Source organism: Monodelphis domestica, chromosome 8, assembly GCF_027887165.1.
Source record: "Monodelphis domestica isolate mMonDom1 chromosome 8, mMonDom1.pri, whole genome shotgun sequence".
Lineage (NCBI taxonomy): Eukaryota > Metazoa > Chordata > Mammalia > Didelphimorphia > Didelphidae > Monodelphis > Monodelphis domestica.
Genome location: NC_077234.1, coordinates 220,472,019 through 220,478,321, shown reverse-complemented (window position 1 = coordinate 220,478,321; position 6,303 = coordinate 220,472,019). Strand labels below are relative to the sequence as shown.

The following is a 6,303-nucleotide window of genomic DNA, read 5'->3' as shown; positions in this document are numbered from 1 at the left end:
ATAATGGTTGAATTGGAAGAGCCAGCACTCTGAGGGGGGAAGGGCCGTGGCTTCCTGGAGCTCTGAGGGCTGGTGATAGGATTAACCTCAGACTGAGTATGCCCTCAGGCAGTGACCTTCAGTGAGACCCAGATGGAAGGTTCTGGTCAGGGGGCTACAGGGCTCCCCCATCTCTCTCTGCCTCCCTGCTATCTGGGTGCCCCCGTGACTGACTCAGGTCGTTTTCAGGGGGAGGCCCTCAGAACAGCTGGCTCCCAAGGCCTCCCTGCCTTCCCTGAAGTTCCTGCTGCTGCCTCGGACTCAGCACTCTGGATTGGGGAGGATGGGTCCTGGGACCTTCCCTTTGCCTTCCCCTTAGATCCCAGTGATCTCAGGCTCTGACTCTTGGGGGGCCATACCTTTTGATCCAGGTCCAGGAGAAGTGTTTCTAGGGTCTATTCTGCTGTTTGTTTTGAATTTCAATGCCTTAGGAGCATTCTGTTTGAGATCGGTAAGGAAGGGTTTCTGGAGCTCCGAACTTTAGCTTTCTCTAAGCTGCCATCTTGACCAGAAGTTCTCCAAAATAACAATTTTTAAAAATTGATGAAAATGATGAATTTTAGTTAAAGGTTAGTGAAAATAAGGATGTAAATTTATTCTCATCCAAGTTCCTGATTTCCCTGAAATATGACCATGGACCTCATACTAAATACTAAATAAAATCAAGAACTTCTGCCAGAGAAGATATTCATAATCAAAGGATATGTTCTTTTGTTTCTCCACTGTCTCTGCCTATTATCTATCTCTAACTGTCACTGTCTCTCTGACTCTATCTTTCCATTTTGTCATTTTTCTAGTCTGTCACACATCTTATATTTAATTTTCAACTAGAACAAATATATAATTGTAGTAAATACAAAATGTGTTATCTCATCGGGATCTTACCCCTTTTAACAATTAATTCATGGTTTGATTTTAAAAAAGAAATAAAATATCGCTACATTAACATGACCATTCCCAAGCAGTCACAAAAAAAATTATAATTTGCTATAGTTGGGGAAAAAAACATAAAAATGTTCAACTAGGATTTCTGGGTTTAAAATTCTTTGCCATGTCGGCGGTGGAGGGGGCCATTTGGGGATGCTCCTGGGATTCGCCAGCTCATTTCTGAACTTTCATCCTCTTCCCTAGGACCTCGGGATCCAGGCGGGGTAGAGACTAGACTAAATAGACCAGAAAACTCATTGAAAAATTAAATCCCTGTCGTTCACTGGGGGTTTAGTAGACCTGCCAGGCGAGGCTGCGAGGCCAGGCATCTGAGCCTGCGGACATGGATGACAGTAAGGTAGTTGGAGGCAAAGTAAAGAAACCAGGTAAGTGTGGTTGAAAGCCAGCTGAAATTGACTTGAAGGCAAAGCTTGAGGGAAGCCGGCAAAGCACAAGAGAATGTAGGGCCAGAAAGAAGCTGAGATATCAGTATTTGGAAGAATTGATGTCTAGTCTTGAAAGAGCCATCTGTGGTCTCAGAGAAGAGCTGGAAATGTACAAGCAGTAGTGCATGACAATGGATCAAGGAAAGATCCCCTCTGAAATAAAAGCTCTCCTAACTGGAGAGGAGCAGAGCAAATGCCAGCAGAACTCAAGCAGATACACCAAGGCTGTGAAGACAGAGGCTAATAATAACTCTTGGTGAAGGTCATTTCCATTTAAGCTCAAGAAGTAGTTGCTGAATTGAACATTCAGAATCACATGGAAGAATGGATAAGATTGGATTTTGGAATTTAATTTGCTACGTACAATTCAGTGGTCATTTATATTAACCTGCAGTTGTTGACCAAAATCTGATTGTTCTTGTTGAAGGACCTTGTTTTAACCTTCAACAGCCGGGAAAATTCAGAATATTCAGTCCTCTTTCCCTTGATGTTGATAACTGCAGTAGATTTGCACATGATGTGATGCTTGGAAAAATCCCTATGGCATGGTGGACAATAAGTTAAAAGAAAGCAGTTTTGCACCTTAGCTCCATATTGGTTAATTATGTTCTTTTCATTTAATTGTGTATGTTGGTGTCATTCCATTTGCTTAGTTTTTTTTTTGTATAGTCTTATTCAGAGAAACCAAATAGGCTGTCTACTAAAGTCTAAGTTTTCAGTCTTTAAAATGGACCTAAAATGAGGGGATGCTCTTCAAATGGGGAATAGCTGAACAAATTGTGGTACATGTTGGTGATGGAATACTATTGTACTGAAAGGAATAATAAAGTGGAGGAATTCCATGGAGACTGGAACAACCTCCAAGAATTGATGCAGAGTGAGAGGAGCAGAACCAGGAGAACATTGTACACAGAGACTGACACATTGTGGTACAAGAGAACATAATGGACTTCTCCATTAGTGGCAATGCAGTGAACCTAGACAACTCGGAGGAACCTATAAGAAAAACCACTATCCACATCCAGAGGAAACACCAGGGGGAGTAAAAACACAGAAGAAAAACAACTGCTTGAGTACATGGATCGAAGGGATGTGGTTGGGGATGTATTCTCTAAATGAACATTCTTGTGTAAACAAAACATGGAAATGGGTTCTGATCAAGGACACAAATAATACCCAATGAAATTGCTCCTTGGCTATGGGAAGAGTGGATGGAGGGGAGGGAGGGAAATAATGTGATTATCGTAACCAAGGAATAATATTCTAAATTGACGAAATAAACTTATTCAAATGGAAAAAAAAATAAAATGGACCTAAACTTCTTTTTATCAAATTTACTTGAGTGATTTCTAATATATATTTCCTGCAGGAACCACAGATGCGGGGTGTGTAATTGCGTGCTGTGTGTGTGCATACTGGAGGTCATTGGAGTCATAGGCCACTCTTCTTCCGGGCACCGGACCAGCGCCCTCCGTCCACTCCACCATGCTGTCCTCCTTTGCCTGTCCTGCTGGCGCCGCCCTCTCCCGCCACCTGAGTACATCTGTGCAGAATAATGCAAAAGTAGCTGTACTAGGTGCTTAGGAGGAATTGGATAGCCTCTCTCACTGCTCCTGAAGAATAGCCCTTTGGTGAGCCGTCTCACACTCTATGACATTGCTCATACCCCTGGAGTAGGAGCTGATTTGAGCCACATTGATACCAGAGCAAATGTGAAAGATTACATGTTACCCATGCAACTGCCAGATTGCTTGAAAGGCTGTGATGTTGTTGTGATTCCTGCAGGAGTCCCTAGAAACCCAGGAATGACTCGTGATGACCTTTTCAACACTAATGCTACAATCATTGCTACTTTGGCTATTGCTGTGCCAAGCATTACCCGGAAGCTGCAATCTATATTATTGCAAACCCGGTCAACTCTGCCATCCCAATCACATCTGAAGTATTTAAGAAACAACCCCAACAAATTTAAGTGTACAACCCCAACAAATCCTTTGGTGTAAAAACACTGGATATCATCAGAGCAAATATCTTTGTGGCGGAACTGAAGGGCTTAGATCCAGTTCAGGTCAATGTCCCTATTCTTGGTGGCCATGCAGGGAAAACTATTATCCCTCTGATTTCTCAGTGCACACCCAAAGTGCAATTTCCTGAGGATCAGCTGACAACCCTGACAGGAAGGATTCAGGAGTCTGGACAGAGGTTGTCAAAGCTAAAGCTGGGGCAGGTTCTGCTACCCTATCAATGGCCTATGCTGGAGCCAGGTTCCTCTTCTCTGTTGTGGTTGCAATGAATGGAAAGGAAGGAATCGTGGAATACTCCTTTGTCAGATCAGAAGAGACAGAGTGCTCCTATTTTTTCACACCCTTGATGCTTGGGAAAAAGGGCATCAAGAACAAATTGGGCATTGGCAAGGTCTCCCCTTTTGAAGAGAAGATGATTGCTGTAGCCATTCCTGAGATGAAAGCTTCCATCAAGAAAGGAGAAGATTTTGTCAAGAATATGATGTAAAAAGATCATGTGAAACAGGGATCCAGTCCTTAATTTATTCAGGCATCATGTTATTTGAAAGAGATTTCCTATGCAGTACCACCTCCTGCAGGAGCTTGGTGTTGGTATTAGTAAATGTTGTGAATTGGTATGGTAGCACATCAAAAAGGAGTCATCTTTTTTTTTTTCCGTGCATCATTCCAGCATAAATTGTGCATATGTACTAACAATTATATGCATTTCTATTTTTGTACTCCATGATGATTAAGATGATGAGAAATTAGTTTCTCTCTGCAAGGAGTATTATATTTTTTAGAGGTTTATTAAGGATTAAGGATTAAAGAGAATACAGGATAAGGAAAACGTGCCTAGGCCAGATGCCTAGACAAGACCTCACCTACATTATGGAAAGAGCCACATCTGCTCCAAAAGGAAGTCCAAAAGAGAGAGCTCAAAAGCCTTTGCAAGCAGCTTAAGTACCTTCTTGATCTTGCCCACCTCAGAATTCCGTGAGATTACAAAGCATTTTGGGGAAGTGGAGCAAGGAATTCTGGGGATTGAAGTCCAGAGTTCAAATCTCAATGTTACATTCCTCCGTTTGATCCTCTGGGAAGAAGTCCTTCCCCAAAGGATCATAAAAACATAATCAATTTAAAGATTACAATAATTTGAAGATAAGAGAAAAAAAGAACAAAACCAATAATTACTGGACGCATTGACAAAAAGCCAGTTAGGGGGCAGTCCCCTTTGGCATGAAAGTATACATACAAATAAATGTTCAATCAACCACACCCAAAGTTCAATTTTGTGCAACTTGTGGTCTGGAGGCTTCTTCATGGTGGCTTCTCCAACAGTTCAGTTCTGGATTCAGAGAGGTAGCATCTTCTTTACCTAAAATTATTCTCAAAAGGAATTTAAACTTTGCAATTTAAAGTAATAATATTTTTACATTCCCCCCCGTTAAGAGGGTGATTGACAAAAAAAAAAAAAAAGGGATCACTTACGGATGCATGGCTGCGGTATGAGGTATATGAATCAATTGGTAAGAGATATTAAAAAGATATCAGAAAAATCCAAATAAAAAAACTGGATGAAAATATAGAATATCAAAGTCTTATGTGTAAAAATTCCAAGTAAAGGAAAATAAATCTATAACAGATCCTTGAATCAGGGCCCAATCAAAATGATCTAAGCAATGATGCATTTACCCAGTCAATAGCCAGGACTACAGAAAGGTACCACACTATGAGAGGCAGAAAAGGGGACCAGATTAAATGAGCCAAAGTTTCAGGGATACTAGTCTATGAGTATCTTCAGAGTGAGTGTGGACACAAGGAAAGCCTATGTCTAGCAATGATAAACACAGTAACCTTGAGTCTTCACACTAGGTTCAAGACCTTTGTATTGCCTAGATGTGCCTAGAAGTGCATCAATCCATCCTGGATTGGCTTTTCTTTGGCTCTGAGCAATGACTCTTTTGTGTATATCTTGTCCTGGAATCAGGTAGAATCATTAAGCAAAGTCCCATAATTTATTTAAATAATTAGAGGCATCGTTTTTATAGTCACAAGCTTTTTGGGCATGCTCTGACAAATGTATTTCAAACTTGTAGTACTGAAAATGCAAAACCTTAATGCTGGTGACATGTGCTTTAAATATAAAAAGAGAGAAAAAATTAAAAAAAATAGTATATTACACATGCCAGAAAAATATAATAAAAGTCTTTAAAAATTCAAAAATGTAACTTATTATCATTGACACTCTGTGTCAGCTAAGAAAATATAGAATACAAGGCTTTCTCATCAAAAATGAGATCCATTTCCTCTTAATGTTTGGCCATGATCACTGTGAGTAGAAGGCAAATGAATTGAACAAGGTATAAATATGTAGATATCAATATTCCCAAAATTTTCAATAGCCCAATTAATTACAATAGCAAACAAACACACTTTCACATTTCACATAAGTTGTATGACATTTAAAAGCCTATGAATTGATGGATATTTGTCACAATTTTTACATATGTCGCAATCTTTCAACCTTGGTAATAAACATATTTTTTAAACAATGTAAAACTCATCTTAGGTTAAGAACATAATAAAGAAGTCTATATATCCTTCTGGTAGAAGTAAAATAGTGAGCTGAAGAGTATAAATAAAGGGATGTTCCGTTTTTGGAGGCTTATTTGGGGTACAAATGCCCTGAGATTAACTGCCCAACTTCCATTCACATATTTAGAAATATGGGAAGGTTGGGGGTTATAATATGTATTTCACTTCAGCTACTATTGGCCTTACCTCGTGGTAGGGGCAGGCAAAAATAACCAGAGATTGTTTAAAAAAATTACAAAAATCATATTTTAAAAACCCTTAAAATCATTTGAGATATTTAGCACATTAAT

General features: G+C 39.7%; 2 pseudogenes; both read left to right on the top strand.

Annotated features, from left to right (window-relative positions):
- Positions 1-1,309: 1,309 nt before the first annotated feature.
- Positions 1,310-2,044, top strand: LOC100617490 (cAMP-responsive element-binding protein-like 2; annotated as a pseudogene).
- Positions 2,045-2,897: 853 nt separating this feature from the next.
- LOC100032258 (malate dehydrogenase, mitochondrial-like) lies at positions 2,898-4,064 on the top strand (annotated as a pseudogene).
- The last annotated feature ends 2,239 nt before the right edge of the window (positions 4,065-6,303 follow it).